The sequence below is a fragment of the Felis catus genome, chromosome A1, assembly GCF_018350175.1.
Source record: "Felis catus isolate Fca126 chromosome A1, F.catus_Fca126_mat1.0, whole genome shotgun sequence".
In the NCBI taxonomy this organism is placed as follows: domain Eukaryota; kingdom Metazoa; phylum Chordata; class Mammalia; order Carnivora; family Felidae; genus Felis; species Felis catus.
The window spans coordinates 90,307,672-90,326,293 of record NC_058368.1 but is presented as its reverse complement, the minus strand read 5'-3'; the positions used below and the strand labels follow the sequence as shown (position 1 = coordinate 90,326,293).

The following is an 18,622-nucleotide window of genomic DNA, read 5'->3' as shown; positions in this document are numbered from 1 at the left end:
TTTTGACCTTCATACTAGCATTATAAGAGATCGATCTACTACTTTTACTATATGTTTGCTTTTACTAGTGAATTCTTTTTCCTTTCGTGTTTTCTTCTAATTCTGGCCTTTTCTTTCCTGCTTAAAAAAAAAAATCCCTTTAATATTTCTTATAAGGCCAGTATAGTGGTGATAAACTCTTTTAACTTTTGTTTGTTTGGGAAACTTTTCATATCTCCTCCAAGTCTGAATAATTTTGCCAGATAGAGTATTCTTGGTTGTAGGTTTTTTTGTTTTTGTTTTTTTTTCGTTTCAGGACTTTGAATATGTCATGCCACTCCCTTCTGGCCTGCAAAGGTTCTGTTGAAAAATCTGCTCATGGCCTTAGGGGTTTCCCTTGTACATAACTATTTGCTTTTGCTGTTTTAAAAATTCTCTCTTTAACTTTAATCTTTGACATCTTAATTATTATGTGTCTTGTCATGGACCTCTATGGCTTCAGCTTGTTTAGGGCTCTCTGTATTCTGGACCTGGATGTCTGTTTCCTTTCTCAAGTTAAGAAAGTCTTCAGGGGTGCCTGAGTGGCTCAACTGGTTAAGCATCTGACTTTGGCTCAGGTCATGATCTCACAGTTGGTGGGTTTGAGTCCTGTGTTGGGTTCTGGGCTGACAGCTCAGATCCTGGAGCCTGCTTTGGATTCTCTCTCTCCCCCACCCCCTGCCCCTCTCTCTCTCTGTCCCTCCCCCACTTATGCTCTCCCTCCCTCTCAAAAATAAATGAACATTAAAAAAAAAAGAGAAAGTCTTAGCTAATATTTCTTTGAATAAGTTTTCTGTATCCACCCTTTCATTCTAGGACCCCTTATAATGTGGGTGTTCATATGCCTGGTGTTGTCCCAGAGGTTCCTTAACCTATCCTTATTATTTTTTTTTAACCTTTATTTATTTTTGAGACAGAGAGAGACAGAGCATGAACGGGGAGGGTCACAGAGAGAGGGAGACACAGAATCTGAAACAGGCTCCAGGCTCTGAGTTGTCAGAACAGAGCCTGACATGGGGCTCAAACTTACGAACCATGAGATCATGACCTGAGCTGAAGTTGGAAGCTTAACTGACTGAGCCACCCAGGCACCCCTTGAAAAATACTTTCTATGCCTGAGGCACCTGGGTGGCTTAGTCAGTTAAGCCATTGACTCTTAATTTTGGCTTGGGTCATGATCTCAATGGTTCTTGAGTTCAAGCCCTGCGTCTGGCTCCATGTTGATAGTGTGGAGCCTACTTGGGATTCTCTCTCTCTTTCTCTCTTTGCTCCTCCCCAGCCTGTGCTCTCTCTTTCAAAATAAATAACTATGAAAAAAATATGCCTTTGTTGAAGTTCTCACTGAGTTCATCAACTCAGCTCTCAAGTTTGGTGACCATCTTTACGACTATTACTTTGAACTTTTTATCAAGTAAGTTACTTATCTCTGTTTCATGTAGTTCTTTTTCTGATGTTTTGCCTTTTTTTTTTTAACATATCCCTCTGTTTTCTCATTTTGTTTGACTCTCTGTGTTTGTTTCTATGTATTACGTAGGTCAGCCAAAGTCTCTTGGTCGTGAAAGCAGTGGCCTTGCATTGAAGGCATCCTGTTGTGCCCAGTAGTGCAATTTCCCGGATTAGCAGAGCCAGGCACTTCCGGGATGTCCTCTGAGTTGGTTGTGAGCACCCTCCTGCTGTGGCTAGGTCACAACTGCTGTGGGTGTACTGATGGGTGAGGCTGGCCCCTGGTGTGGGAGGCTGCAGCTGCTGCAAGCACACTGGTGGGCACGGCTGGCCCTCAGCCCAGCTGTCTGCAATGACTGGTTGCAATTACTGAGGACACACTGCTGGGCAGGACTGGCTCCCAGTGTGGCTGGCTGAGAGGTCAGTGGTAGCTTCTGTGGGCGTGCTGGTGGGTGTGATTAGCTCCCAGTGCAGCTGGCTCAGGGGCCCAGCCACAGCTTCTGGCACAGTGCTGGTGGGTGGGGCTGGCTTTTCCCTTTCTTGGGGCAGGAGCTGCTTTGCTGGGGGGCACTGTTTTTCACCAGATGTGGTGTGGCAGTGGTCGCTTTGTGGGGGACCCTAGTCTGAACTGAGGCTGCCTGCCAGGTGTGGCAGGGTGAGATCTGCCTTGGCGGAGTGCCTGCTAGGGCAGGAGGGTTGGATGGGGCAGCTCTACAGGTGAAAACCAGGTGGGGTGAGTGATGCTAGCAAGGTAGGTGGAAAGAACGAGCTCCCACAAGTGTCTGGCTAGCTAGGCTGAAGGAGGGCATGAAAAATGGTGCCCCAAAACACTTCTGTTCCCAAAGAAAGTTTCTGCAGATCCCTGCCCCTCTGGCACATGCCCTAAAATTAGTTAGTAAATCTTCACATATAACCTAGGTGCTTTTCAAACTGCTGCCTCTGTGCTGGGTCTTGGGCTGAGGTACATAGCATGCTGGCCTTTTAAGAGCAGTCTCAAATTCCTATAGTCCTCCAGGTGTCCTGGGGTCCCAGGTGTTGCCGAGTCTCCACTGATTTTCATAGCCACATGTTATGGGGGCTCATCTTCCCAGTGTGGGCCCTCAGACCCAGGGGTGCCGGATGTGGGGAGTGATCACCTCACTCTTCAGGGAGGACTTCTGTGCCTATTATATCCCTCCTGCTTGTGGCTTGCTCTGCTGGGAGTCTGGCTCCCTACCCATGCTCTGTCCCTCCTATCCTCAATGTGATCTCCTTATGTCTTTATCTATGGAAGAGCTGTTCTGTCAGTGCCTGGACCTGTCTATGGAAGAGGGTGAGCACAGCATCCTCCTCCTCCATCTTCCTGAGGTCTCTAGTAGGTAACCTTTTCATTTTGTTGATGGTTTCCTTTGCTGTGCAGAATGCCTGTATGTTTATTTTGCTAATTTCCCCATCAGGTAGTCAGTCATTTTTTCTTTTCTTTTTTTTTTCTGAATAGACATCCTTTGTCAGATATAAGTACTGCAAGTGTCTTCTTCCAAAATAATGTATTCTGATTAACAGAATTTCTTCATTTTAGTGTGGACCACACTTTTATTTTATGGCTTTTTGAGTCCTGTTTAAGAAATCTTTGCCTATCCTAAGGTTTTGAAGATTGTTTAGAAGCTTCATTGTTTTGCCGTTCACACTTAAGTCTATGCTCCATTTCAAATTAATTTTTGAGTGTGGTATGAAGTTGGAATCAAGATTCATTTTTTCTTTATAGATATTCAGTTGACCCAGCACCATTTATTGAAAAGCCTGTTTTTATCTTCACTGCTATACAGTGCTACCTTTGATGTGAATCAGGTGTCGATAAAATGCATGGTTGTTTGGGACTATATACTGCTCTGCTAAGCTATTTGTCCATCCTTCCATCAATAACTCAGTCTTAATTACCATACCTTTATAAAAAGTCTTAACATCATTTCTATAAGTCCTCTCATTTTATCATTCTTTACGATTGTCTTGCTATTCTTGGCTCTTTTCATTTCCACATAAATTTTATAAATCAGTTTGCCAAGTTACATGCACACACACACATACACACCCCTACTGGGATCTGATGAAAACTGCAGTGAATCTAGGGGCACCTGGGTGGCTCAGCTGGTTAAGCTCTTGATTTCAGCTCAGGTCATGATCTCGTAGTTCCTGAGACCAAGCTCCGCGAGGAGACTGCTTGGGATTCTCCCTCTCCCACTCCCTCTGTCCCTTCCCAGCTTGAGCACATGCTCTCTCTCTCAAAATAAATAAGTAAACTTAAAAAAAAAAAACCTGCAGTGAATCTATAGATCAATTTGGGAAGAATTAACATCTTTACAACATTGAGTCTTACACACTATCAACCTGGTATACTCATTTACTTCTCTCTATAATGCTTAATATTTTTTTGTGTGTAGAAGGCTTGCACAGTTTCTTTTAGATTTATTCATCAGTATTTGATGTTTATTTGATGCCTTGGTAAATGGTACCTTTTAAAAATTTTCATTTTATTTGCTTATTGTTGGTATACAGAAGCACAATTAATCCTGCTAAATTTACTTATTCATTTTAAGAGTTTATTTGTGGAATCTTTTGGATTTTCTATATATACTACTATGTTGTCTATAAGTAGTGAGTTTTATTTGTTCCTTTCCAATCCTCACATCTTTTATATTTTTGGTTACTTTAGCATAATGGCTAAGACTGCTAATATGATATTGAAAGAGATAGTCACAACAGGTATCCTGATTTCCAATCTTAGGGAAAAGTTTTTAATATTTCATCATTAAATATGATGCTTGCTGTAGTTTTGAAAATACACATTATTAGGTTAAGGAAGTGTTCTTTTTCTAGTTTGCTGAATGCTCTTCCTTTCTTCGCTTGTCCCTCCCTTTCTCCCTCTCTGCTTGCTCTCTCCTTCGCTCCTTCCCTCCCTTCCTCCCTCCCTCCCTCCCTTTCTTCCCTTTCCTTTCCTTCCTTTCTTTTTTAATTTTAAGTAATCTCTACACCCAATGTGAGGCTTGAACTCACAACCCTGAGATCATGCTCTTCAGACTGTGCCAGCCAGGTGCCCTAAACGTTCTTTTAAAATCAGGAATGAATGTTGAATTTTTAACAAGTGCTCTGTCTGTATCTATTAAACATGACTTTCCACTTTTATTCTGTTAATGTGTTGAATCACACTGATTTTCAACCTTGCAGTTTTTAAAAAATTTTGTTTATTTATTTATTTTGAGGTGGGGGAGGGTCAGAGAGGGGGGGGGGAGAGGAAGAATCCCAAGCAGGTTCTGCACTATCAGTGCTAAGATTGACATGGGCCTCGAACTCATGAACAGTGAGATTATGATCTGAGCAGAAATCAAGAGTCAGATGCTCAACCAACTGAGCCGCTCAGGCTCTCCTAACCTTGCAGTTTTTAATGAATCCAACTTGGTTGCAATTTTTTCCTATTTATATATTGTCAGATTCATTGAGCTAATATTTTATTTAGTGTATTTGCATCTGTAATCATAAAAGAAATTAACCTGTAATTTTTCCTTTTTTTGGTAATATCCTTTCTTATAATTTGGTAGTAATGGTATACTAGTCTCAATGAAAGTCTTGGGAAGTTTTCTTCTTTTTCTCTTCTCTGGATAAATCTGTGTAAGATTGGTGTCATTTCCTCCTGAAATGTTAGAGAGAATTCACCACTGACACCATGTAAGCCTAGAGCTTTTCTCTGGGGGAAGATTTTTAAACTCCTGATTTAATTTATTGCCTAGATACAGAATTCAAATTTCCAATTTTTTCTTGTGTCAATTTTGGTACTTTGCATTTTTTCAGGGGTTTCTTTCATTTAAATTTCAGAATTTACTAACATAAAGTTGTCATAAAATCCTTTTATAATTTTTTATTGTAAAAAACACAGAATATGAAATTTGCCATCTTAACTATTTTTAAGTATATAGTTCAATAGTGTTGAGTGTATTCACATTGCTGTGAAACATACTTCCAGAACTTTTCATCTCGCAAATCTGAAACTCTGTATCCATTAAACAACTTCCTTTTCCCTCCTTCCACCAGCCCTGGTAACCACCATTCTATCTTCTATTTTTATAAACTTTATTATTATTTATTTTCATGCATAGGCTCTGTAGTGATGCCCCTTTTCATCCCTTATATTGGTCATTTGGGTCTTTTATCTTGATAGCAGAGTTTTGTTAGTTTTATTACTAGCCTTTTTAAAGAAACAACTTTGTGCTTGGTTGATTTTTTTCTATTGTAGATTTGTTTTCCATTGAATTCATCTATGATCTTTATTATTTTCTTCATTTGATTTAGTTTGCTGGTTTTTATTTGGGAGGAATGCTTAGAACACTGAGTTCTAGCTTTTTTCTGTTCTAATATATGCATTTTAGGTCACAGATTTTCCTCTAAACAACTTTACTGGTATCACACAAATTTTGATATGTCATATTTATATCCATATTCAATTAAACATTTTAAAATGATTTCCACTGCAATTTTTTCTCTGACTTATAAGCTTTTTATAAATATATATATAGAAACATATATATATATAGAAATATATATATATATATACACATATCTATTTTAATATTTATTTATTTTTGAGAGAAAGAGAGCTTGAGTGGGGAAGGGGCAGAGAGAGGGGGACAGAGGATCCGAAGCAGGCTCCATGCTGACAACAGTGACCCTCACATGTGGGGCTTGAACTCACAAACTGTGAGATCACGACCTGAGCCGAAGTCGGACACTCAACCTGAGGCACCCAGGCGCCCCTAGAAATATATTAATTGAGGGGTGCTTGGCGTGTTCAGTGGGTGGAGCATACACTCTTGATCTTGGGGTTGTGGGTTTGAGCCTCATATAGGGTGTAGAGATTAAAAAAATAAAATCTTAAAAAAAGGTAGTATATTACTTGATTCCAAACATCTAGGGATCATTCTAATTACCGTTTCATTATTGATTTTTAACTTAATTTCACTGGTTAGAAAACATACTCTATATGATTTCAATCTTACATGTTTGTTGAAATTTGCTTTATCTCCCAGTACATGGTCTATTTTAGTAAGTGATTTATATGCACTTGAAAATAATATATATCCTGTAGTTGATGAGTGCTATATATATATGTCAATTACATCCTTGTTAATGGTGTTGTTCAAATCTAGATCCTTGACGAGTATTTGCTTATTAAAAACAGATGTGTATAAACTTCCCAATATATGATGTTGGAATTGTTAGTTCTTTTAGATGTCAATTTTTGCTTCATATATTTTGAGCATATATTAGGTACATAAATTTATAATTGTTTTCTTCATGATGGATTAACTTTTTCATCATTATGAGATGTCCCTCTTTATCTTAAGGCATATTTGTCTGATATTTATACAGCAATGATTTTCTTTTGGTTAATGTTTACATGATCTATATTTTTCTATCATTGTATTTTCAACAGTCCCGCCTCCTTAAAGAAGTGTCACACATATAGATGTGCATGTGTGTTTATAAATTTTAAATCTAGTTTATCTTTGTTATTTGAGTAATCATTTTATATTCATTACTGACAAATTGAGATTTAAATTTATCATTTTATTGTTTTTTATTTGCCCCTCCCGTTCCACGTTCCTTTCCTCTTTTTTATTTTTAATGTTTATTTTTGAGAGAGACGGGGGGGGGGGTGGGGAGGGGCAGAAAGAGAGGGAGACACAGAAACCCAAGCAGGCTCCAGACTTTGAGCTGTCAGCACAGAGCCTGATGCAGGGCTTGAACCCACGAACTGTGAGATCATGACCTGAGTGTAAGTCAGATACTTAACCAACTAAGCCACCCAGGTGCCCCTATTTATTTTTTAAGCAATTAAAAAAAGTTTTTTTTTAATGTTTATTCATTTTTGAGAGAGAGACAGAGGGTGAATGGGGAAGGGGCAGAGAGAGAGAGAGAGAGATACAGAATCTGAAGCAGGTTCCAGGCTCTGGGCTGTCAGCACAGAGCCTGACATGAGGCTTGAACCCATGAGCCATTAAGATCGTGACCTGAGCCGAAGTTGGGACACTTAACTGACTGAGCCACTCAGGTGCCCCTAAGCAATTTTTTAAAGTGTATTTATCTTGAGAAAGGGAGAAAGGGGGAGAGGGAGAGAGAGAAAGAGAGAGAAAGAAAATGAGCGGGGTAGGGACTGGGAGACAGAGAGAGAATCCCAAGTAGGCTCTGTGCTGTCAGTGTGGAGCCCATCACGGGCCTCAAACTCACAAACCGTGAGATCATGACCTGAGCCGACATCAACTGTCGACGCTCAACTGACTGAGCCACGCAGGCCTCCCTCCTCTATTTTAAAAAAATATTTCTTCTTTTGGATAATTTTGTCATTCTATTTTTCCCTCTATAAGTTTATTATATATTATTTTCCTATTCTTTCAGTGGCTGTGCTAGTCTAGAGACTATTTTACTACTGTTTTTAGTTGTCACCCTGATCACAACATGTATCTTTGATTTATTAAAGTCTTAATACAAATCAGTATTTTTACTTACTCCTGGGCAATGCAAATATCTAAAGAGCACTTTTACCCTCTTCTACCTTTTGTGCAACTGATGTCAGGTAATCTCCACAGGACATCACTACTGAGAGTTTTATACATCAACTGTCATTCAGGTTAACCAATATCTACCATTTTCTCTCTCTTTAATCTTCCCGCACCTCCATGTTCCTGTATGGAATAACTGTCCTTCCTCCTGAAGAATTCCCTCTCGGTATTTCTGTTTGTTGGAAAATGGCTTGTTTGTCTGCTTTTTTATTCATTATTTTTGGAACGAAGCATTTCATTTATTTTATTTTTTACTGAAGTATACCTGACATACAATGTTATATGGGTGTCAGATGTACAACAGTGAGTGATTCAACAACTCTACAAATTATGTAATGCTCACCACAGTGTAGTTAACATCGGTTAGCACACAAAGTTATTACAGATATTATTGACTGTATTCCCTATGCTGTACTTTTCATCCTTGTGAATTATTTTATATGTATTTATTTCTGATGGATTTTTTCCTAGGTATTTAGGTTGAGAGGGTTTTTTTTCCCCGCTAACACTTCACGTCACTGTTTTATGGTTTTCATTGTTTGTCAAGACACCAACTATCAGTCTATTGCTATCAGTTCTATCAGTTCTATTGCTACTTTAAAAGTAACATATCTCATATTGAAGAAGGAAAAACAAAGCTGGAGGACTCATACTTCTTGATCTCAAAGCTACTATAAAAGTACGGTAATATAGTGTGGCATTAGCATAAAGATAGATCAATGAAGTACAATTGAGAGTGTACAAACTCATATATTATGTTTTTTTAAATTAAAAAAATTTGTTTAATGTTTATATTTATTTTGAGAGAGACAGCATGAATGGGGAAAGGGCAGAGAGAGAGGGAGACACAGAATCTGAAACAGGCTCCAGGCTCTGAGCTGTCAGCACAGAGCCCGATGCGGGGCTCCAACTCACAGACCACAAGATCATGATGTGGGCCGAAGTCGGACGCTCAACCAACTGAGCCACTCAGATACCTCTGCTCGTATTTTAACAAGGGTGCCAAGACCCTTCAAAGGGGGAAAGAAGAAAGAATAATCTCTTCCAAAAGTACTGGAACAAATGGATATCCACATGCAAAAGAATGAAGTTGGACCCTTACCTCACACTAATACATAAATATTAACCCAAAATGGATCACACACCTAAATGTAAGAGCTTAAGTTGAAAGTTTTTGTGACCTTGAATTAGGCAATTGTTTCTTAGATATGACACCTAAAGCACAAGCTACCAGAGAAAATACAGACAAATTGGACTCAGTCAAAATTAAAATTTTGTACTTTGTCTTTTTTTTTTTTAAAGTAGACTTCACGCCCAGCACAGAGCCCAGTACACAGCTTGAACTCACAACCGAGTTCAAGACCTAAGCCTTGAAATGACTTTTTTTTTTTTTTTAAAGAAAACTGCAAGTGTTGATGAAGATGTAGAGAAACTGGAACTCTTGTACATTGATGGTGGGAATGGTGACCATAGGACGCAGCAATTCCACACCCAGGTATATACCTAAAAGAATTGGAGAGAGAGATGCAAACAGATTCTTGTACACTAATTCAGAGCAGCATTATTCACAATAGCCAAAAGGTGGAAGCAGCCCAAATGTCCATCAACGGATGAGTGGATGAACAAATTATAGTGTGTATATATGCACACACACACACACACACACACACACACACACACAATGGACTATTAGCCATAAAAAGGCATGAAGTACGTGCTAAATGTGGATGGTTCCTGAAAACATCATGCTAAGTGAAAGAAGACAGACAAAAAATTACATAATTTGTATGATTCCATTTACATGGCAGATCTAGAATAGGTATATCCACAGACAGAACACAGATAGGTATTTTCCTGGGGCTGGAGGGGAAGGTGGAATGAGGAGCGACTATTTAATAGGCAGAGGTTTGCTTTTTGGGGTGATAAAAGCTTTTTATAACTGGACAGAGGCGGTGGTTACACAACACTGTGAATATACTGAGTGCCATTATTCACTTTAAAGTGGTTAACTTGATGTTATGTGAATTTCTTCTCAATCAAAAAGCAGTAATATATTGTGGCGCCTGAGTGGCTCAGTTGGTTAAGTGTCTGACTTCAGCTCAGGTCATGATCTCGCGGTGCATGGGTTTGAGCCCCGCATCAGGCTCTGTGCTGACAGCTCAGAGCCTAGAGCCTGCTTTGGACTCCGTGTCTCCCTCTCTCTCTGTCCCTCCCCCACTCACACTCTGTCTCTCTCTGTGTGTTTCTCTCTCAAAAATAAAGACATTAAAAACAAATTTAAAAAAAAGCAGTAATATATCTTTTTTCTCTGCTTTAAAGTTTTTACTTTTTTTCTTTTTTGTTTTACAATGACATATGTTGGTGTGTTTTACTTGAATCTGTGGTTTGATGTCTCTGTCAGTTTTGGAAAATTCTCAGCCATTTTCTCTTCTAATATTGATTCTGCCTCAATCTATCTCTTTTCCTTCTATAACCTGAATTACATGTATGTTAGATTTTTTTGTCATCATCATCTAAATTCTCTTGTGACCTTTTTTGTATTTTCTTTCTCTTTTTCCTTTTGTGCTTCAGGTTGAATATTTTCTCCTGACCTGTTTTCCAGTTCACAAATCCTTTCTTCAGTTATATTTAAGTTGATATTAAACCTTCTGTGGGGTTCCTACTTTCAGTCCTCACATTTCCATTTATCTTTTTTTTTTTCTGCTTCCATTATTTCTGAAATTATCCATCTTGTTATCAGTTTCCTGTACATACTTGAAGTTAGTTTAAAGTCTATTATGTTTCTGATATTTGTATTTCTGTGGATCTACTATTCTTTGTTTTTCCTGTTTTTTGGTTGTTTGGTCTTCTAGTATGTCTGGTATTTTTGATGGCTTGTTGGACAGTACATATGAAAACTGTAGAAATAATCTGAGGCTGCTGCTGGTGGTATCCTCCTCTGGAGGATCTTCTATTGGGAAGGGACATATCACTTAGGCTATGCGCATATCCTTCCATCCAATTAGAAATTAACCAGATTCAAAGTCAGGCTTCAGTCTTTGAGAGGGTTAGTCAAATTCTGGTTCAACCTGTATCTAGTTCAAGGGTATAGCCCTTTGGGGATCCCAGTGGAAAGCCTAGGGTGCTTATCAGGGCTCCTTGTTCTTGGTGTGCTCTGAACTCCAAGTTACTGTCTTACAAGTCCAGTAAGACTGCCTGAGCTCTCCTCAGTCATTCACCCCCACATTCTGGTCACTTCTCAGCCATTGTTTACCAACTGGAAAATGCTTCAAAAAGAAAAGCAGTGTTGAACATTGGGTTCATATTGCCATACTTCCCTTTCCTCTGTGTTCTTGGCTCCTCAAGTTCTCACCACACTGATAGCTCTTCAATGCCTTAAAATAGAACATTAAAAAGATGCTTTTTCCAGATTCTCTGTTGTGCTTGGTATGATGTTGGAAGTACAAGCTAGTATGACATTAGCAGAAGCAGAAATGTGATCAACTTATTACTGATGATTTAGAGCCCCCATTTATGTGGCTTACAATCTTTCAGAAGTTTTCTTCAGAATCCTGAAATTGATTAATGCCATTAAAAAATAAAAGAGACTTTGTAATTCCCTGAAAAATGTAAGTACTTTAATTATTATGGTGTTTTTCTATTTGCTGTCTTACATCTTTCTTCCCCAGTTAGACCATAAACTTATGGGTACAATTCAGATGGATTTTATCTCTGTCTTTTCATATTATGCCAGCAAATACTCTACAGAATCGAATTGATTAGGATGCACACTATCCCGGTCACATCACTAATTTGTGTCTAGATAGTTTTAACTTGGAACTCCCCTAGCATGACATAAAGAGGGATTTTGCACTAAGAAACAGACAAGAGGGGTGCCTGGCTGGCTCAGCCGGAAAAGCATGATTCTTGATCTGGAGGTCATGAGGTTGAGCCCCATGATGAGTGCAGAGATTACTAAAAGTGGTATATAAACTTAAAGAAAAAAAGGAAACAGAAAAGAAGCTAGAAATTAACCACCAATTGCTATTTCTGTGTATCATTTATTTTAGTTGTTATACAGCCTTTGTAAAGATTATAAAGACTTAAAACAACTGAAATATTCATCAATTGAGAATTGATTCAATATACAAAGCATCTGTCAATATTAAAGAGAATGAGGCAGACAGATCCACAGGCACTGATATGGAATAATCTCCAAATACTGGGCAAGAAGAAAATTATAGTCTATGTGTTCTTTTTTTTGGCAAACCTATTGCTTCCTGTATTCTTGGTCTCAAACTGTGTTAAGTACTTGTTTTCTGATTCCGTTCTAGCAAAGAAGCCTGTCTCTGCTTTGAAACTGCAAGCTTTTGTGAGAAGAAATTTTAGGCAAACTTAAGGGAGTTGTTGATGTAGTTGCAAAAAGGGAACAGAAAACTGTAGAGTAGAGCCATTTAGGAGAACCTTGCAAGGTTAAGCTGAAGACAGAAAGCATTCACAAAAGCACAAGTCCTAATTGCTTACAAATGTAAATGTTAGAGCATCTTGCGACAGTGTGAGGTCTGGAGACTTCTGGACTTAAATGGTATAAAGTTTTCTTCAATGATGTTACATTCATTCTTAAATTACCTGATGCTAGGGGCACCTGGGTGGCTCAGTCTGTTAAGCATCCGACTTTGGCTCAGGTCATGATCTCATGGTTTGTGAGTTCAAACCCTACATTAGGTTCTGTGCTGACAACTTGGAGCCTGGATCCTACTTCAGATTCTGTGTCTCCCTCTCTCTCTGCCCCTCCCCTGCTTGCACTCTGTCTCTCTCTAAAATAAACATTAAAAAATTTAAAAAAAATACCTGATGCTAATTTGCTGCTATGGATAACCGTATTCCCACTGTCATCTGTGGCCCTCTTCTGTAGCTATAAGGTAGGGATTCTTTTGTTTGGCAGAAAGGCTGAAAAATGTCTTTTTTTTTTTTACCTTTGGGCTAAAGGAAATTTAATAGATCAGTGACCAATTGATAACTTGTTCTAAAACTATGCGCAGAAGAGATTTTGTTGGGGAAGGACAATATGTAGATTAAGCTAACAATTATAAAGGTATGTATGAAAAAATATGCTTATATATGCACAAAATCTCTCTGCAAGTGCACACGTAAAACTTAGGCAACAGAGATTGCTGGGAGAAGACTGAGGACTGCATCAGAGTGGGAGGGAGATGTACCTTCACCTTATACCCTTTTGTACTATTTTGACTTTTTTTTTTTTTTTACCATTTGCATTTTATTCAGGAAAATAATTTAAGATGATTTTTAAGTACAAGAAAAAGGGTTGAAGGGGGAAATTTTAAATTTATGTATAATTTCACAACAATACTGCAAGACAGATGTGTTATTCTTATTTCAGAGAGAGGAAAATGGAAGCTCAGAGGTGAAATAACTACCTCAAAATCATAAAGCTAGAGCTGAAATCCAGGTAAAGCAGAATCCAAAGCAAAGGCATCTTTCAGTTTTGTACTCTTAAATGTTTATTTATGTGTGTTGAGAGAGAGAGAGAGAGAGAGAGAGAGAGAGAGAGAGTACGAGGAGGCAGAGACAGAGGGAGATAAAATCCCAAGCAGGCTTGATGCTCAGCGCAGAGCCTGATGCGGGGCTCAATCCCATGAACCATAAGATCTTGACCTGAGTCAAAATCAAAAGTCAGATGCTTAACTGACTGAGCCACCCAGGTGCCCCACAATTTTATACTCTTAACACATAAATACCTTAGATGGTAGTTATGATCAAACTGCAAAAAAAACCCCAAAACAATATAATTACATTTAGTCGATATATTTAATTAATTAGTACAATTCAAATTCCTTAGATGCAATACTATTGACCGATTGAAGTTTTTTTTCTTTAACGTTTATTTATTTTTTGGGAGAGAGGGAGGGAGGGAGGGAGGGAGAGAGAGAGAGAGAGAGAGAAGCAGAGAGAGAAGGAGTCACAGAATCCAAAGCAGGCTCCAGGCTCTGAGCTGTCAGCACAGAGCCCGATGCAGGACTTGAACTCACAAGCTGTAAGATCATGACCTGAGCTGAAGTTGGACACTTAACCAACTGAGCCACCCAGGAACCTGACCAATTTAAGCTTTTTATTCCGTATAAGAAATGGCTACAATAAATGAGAAGGTATACTTTTTCTAAGGCAATCAAAATTCAATTAAAATTTAAAAACTTTCCAAGGACTTTACAAAGGTGTTGGTAACAACTTTGATTAAAAAAAAAAAATCACAACGTTGCTACTGCTTCTCTTTCTTTTCCAGAAATTCTAAAAAGATTATTACACCAGTGAAGACAGACAAGTCAACTTGAATGCTATTACCAACAGACCAGCTTGATAACTGAAGGACCCGGCAAATTATAAGGATTGCTCTCACTACAGAATCCTCCCCGTGTTCCTATAATTAATGTTACAGTATAATCTACACAACTGTACCTTGTGCCTTCTTATAGAAATTAGACCATGCTCAAGTCTTCTTTATCCTGAGGCATCAAGAATTCCCTTGGAGTGAGGCTCCAGAGGGCGGGAGGGGGTCTCCTATCCCCCTTCCCAGAGCCCTCGTGTTCTATTTTCTCCTTATTTCTAGTCCCCTGCTGCAGGCCCTATCTCCAGATCAGGCAGATATATTTGCTCCTACTTGGCGCAGCTTTGTTTTATCACTATGCCTTAGGCTTACTGGTGGCTGCAGCCTATTGAAAGTGATAAATGACTAGAATTTTCACATAAAGCTTTCTTCTTATAAATCAGGAATTGGTGCTTGAGGCAAGACAGCCTTTCCAAGAGTCTTTTCAAAAGGCTGCTAGAGTTCTCACCTGGGCCTGGGACCTCTGTAGCCTCCAGGAAGATGAGTGAGTGCTGGCTGAACAGGGGGGAAAGGCAGTGGTGCCCAGTGGACAGAACATCAAACAGAAGACCAGTTGCAAAACCTCAGCAGGGCGGGGCCTTCCTTGGGCTGGAGGACGCCTGTGCAAGGCTTTCCCATCACCAACACCCAGAGGCACTTTTTAGGGATCAGTGCTTTTCATATACGGAAGGAAGCAACAGATACTACTGGGGAATACTATGTGCCAGGCACTTGCACAAGCCCCGTCCTCACTCTCCCAGCTCTGTATGGCTGCTACTGTGACTTGAACTCAGGGGCAAGACGTTGAGGCTGGAGGAGGCTATGTGACTGACCCAGCCAGGAAGGGGGCTGGTCCAGGCTCACAGCCCAGCTGCTGGACCGCACATTTGAACGTGGTGCAGATCACGTCAACCTCAACACCCAGGGGTTGCCTGCTTTGTGTGTCCATTCATCGAGCTGGCAGAGTAGGTGAGGTATGCAGAGAGGCAATGGAAATTCAGTGTCTTGCCCCAGGCTTAGCCGGGCCAGGCCTCCATGGGAAGCTAAATTCTCTGTGCTGTGGCTGTGAACCTCCTCACCTGTCCCTGGCTGTTTGTGCTGACTCCCAGCTAAGGAGGACTCCACTCCGAACCCCAGTTCCATGTGGGAGCCTGAGTTCCAAGGGGCATTTATACCTGCCTAGCAGTAAATGACGTTTAAAGAGTGTAGGTGACTCTGCCTGTTGCTTGGCAGCAGGAGCGCCTGCCCTGTGGAGATAGGACTCTGATGTTTTGTAGCTATTTGCAGTCTCGGGTCCCACTTGTTGGCACTGCACCGGGATCTGAATGATGTTTCAAATGCCATTGGGATTACGCTTTCGTTTTTGCCTCTATAAACCTCCCCAACCCCTAAGATGCAGCTCTCCTCTACTGTAGTTAGGTTACACAAGTCACCAGAAGCTAGGTGCTAGAAATTCGGCCTTTCTGGGTCTGAAAAAAAGTAAATTGTGCCTTTGAATTCTGAAAGACCCTTCACCGTCCACCTGTTTAGGCTGGTCTTGTTTCAGCCATGTGTGGTGTGTGGTGTGTGGTGGCGGGGTGTGGGGATCATGTGTAAAGAAGCCTCTCAGAAGGAGAGGTCACGTCAGGGCCACCTCGGGCTGAGTGCTCCACTTCTGCCTCTGCACCCTGAGCTTAGGGGTGGCCTCCGCAGGGAAGGGCGCCATCTTGAGGCAGAGGGCAGAGACTCAGGGTGAGAGAACCCCTTTCCCTTCGGTCAGCAAGACCAACATGTATTTTCCTCAAAAGGAACTTGTATGAAAACCTTGAAGGTAAAGGAAACAAGAGTAAGGGAACTGGATATGTTTTGCAGACTTACTAGATTTCTCTTCAGTTTCCTGGAGCCCCCTCAGAGACTGGCCAGGCTCTTGCCACCAATTTTACACACCCATCCTGGGCATCTTTTCATCACTGGGGTGTGCTTTTACCCCTCCTTCTCAGCCTGTGCTCGGGTTTGGCAGCCACCCTGGCTCTTGTGACCTCTACCTGCCTTTTCCACTCCTCAGAAAAGACAATGCTTCCCCTCTCTGAGCTGTCTGCAGGTGCACTGGTGCAGCTCTCCTGTACGGATGCTCTCTCCTGTGCTGGGTGAATTCTCCCTAGATGTCTCCTTACCCATGGGTTTCTAGAATCTTCTCATCATAGGCCCTGTTTCCAGCCTATTTCTTGCTTGCTGGCTTGTGTGCTAAAGCAGCTTCTGAGCCGTGCTGTTCTAAGCCGGCACCTCTACCTACTTTCTTTAGTGACTCCCTTTATTTAATTTTAGGTTCCAGTCTGCATCTATTTCACACTTTCCAAAAACGCATGAGCCTCCTTAAGGCTCCCGACTGGAAAAGCCACGGTCTGTAACAGCCCAGGACCCCTCTCACCTGCTTGTGTCCTTGACCCCAGCCATCATACTTCTCAGCCTTTCCTACCACCGAGCATTGTGCACACAGGGCCCGTGGTCAGGATGCCCCGTGATCTGCCCTGCCACTTGATGAGCTTCTCTGAGGTGCAAAACAGAATGGGGTTTAAGAACACAGCCGTGGTAAGTTACTGGATTTTTCTAAACCTGTTTCCTTGTCTGTAACATGGGGGTTAACAAAACGGTTGTTGCAAGGATTAAATGAGTTAATGTGTGAAATGCTTAAAAGAGTGAGTGCCTACCACATAGTAAGCACTAGATGTTAGCTATTATTGTGATTAATCATTAACTTTAAAAAGTGCGTGTATATACACACATGTACACAGAAAGAGTACGTGCATGCATGCACTAGCTCAGCCCTCAAATAGTTCCCTCTGTTCATGGTCCTGTTTCTTCCCTGAACCTAAGAATTCCTTAAGAGTGAGAACCATGCACACTTTCCAAATGCTGGCCCAATGGTCTCAGGGCTGGAGGGTGGCTGGTGGTCAGGAACGTTATCCCTGGGCTGCTTCCGTTTCTGACTTTGCCACTTAATAGGTGAGCAATCTCCGGCCAAGTATCTGGATATTCTCTAAGTTTCTTCATTTGCAAAAGAAGAAAGAACTATCCCTTCTCTGATTGGGATGTTCCCAAGATAAAGATTATCATGTATGTAAACCACTCAGCATAGTGCCTGCCACATCCTGGGAGATCTGGGGCTGCTAGTTTTTTTCCTGCCCAGCTTCACAGCAGAGTTCTGGAATGGCAGTTTCTATCTCGACTGGATTCTTTGTTCTATTTGTTGCCATTAGGTTCTAATCTTAAACTGTACTGATAAGGAATTTAACATAACCGAATATTTTTGTAGATAAAAAGTCAAAAGAACCATCAGGATCTTTTCTCAACTATTTAAAAAGTCTACAGTTAAAAAAAAAAAAAAGTCTACAGTTACAACCCAGCTGGCTGAAGAGAAATTAGATTTAATCCCATGGGGCTTTAGTGGCTATAAATGTCTGAAGCCATCAGGTAGATGATCAGGGAACTGCTTTCCTATGGAGACTCTTTGGACTGTAGACCGTATTCTTACCTACCTTTTGTCTGTTGTAAACACTGAGTCTTCCTTGAAATAAAACTCTTGAGAAACACTTTTTACTTTTGGTATGTGTAGAAAACAAAAAGCAAAAACCACCTAATTCTTCAGGATTACAAAGTTTTCCAGTAAGGGCTTCAAAGTGAAATATCAATCTGTTCCAGACTAATTTCTGGTCATCTTCTAATTTTTAAAGTAGTAAACAAGTAAACAAGTAGTAAACAATTTTTAAAGTAGTAAACAAGTAAACTCAACTTCATACATTTCTTCTATTCATAAAGCTGACTTCACTGTTGGTAGTGCTGTGACTGTGAAGAAATAAGCAACTGCCTTTGGATGATAATTTGAACTCTGATTCTAAGGAACCAAAGCCCATGTAAAGGATAACACGTGCAAACACGTGCACACATATACAACATACCGCCTTCAGAGTTAACAGAGACCAAGACTAATTGAAACATAAAAACTTAATGGTGCAAGTTAAACTTCAAAGCCATAAAATGGTAGGTTCAAATTTCAATGGCAGATGACAAATCTTTCCTAAGACTGATGGAAAGCTCCATCCTGTTAATTCACTCATTTCATTTCTTAGCTCTTGTAAAAATTCTGTATTTGGCTCTGAAAAGCACCTACTATTTAAAAAAAGTCTTACTCTCTGCTAGGGCTTGAAACAATGTGAAAAGGCAAAAGCACATTAAT

General features: G+C 40.2%; 1 protein-coding gene across 1 annotated transcript in view; it reads right to left on the bottom strand.

The window, feature by feature from the left end:
- RNF130 (ring finger protein 130) overlaps positions 1–18,622 on the bottom strand; it is a 139,135-nt gene that overhangs the window by 8,007 nt on the left and 112,506 nt on the right. The gene's annotated exons all lie outside the window — the stretch shown is intronic.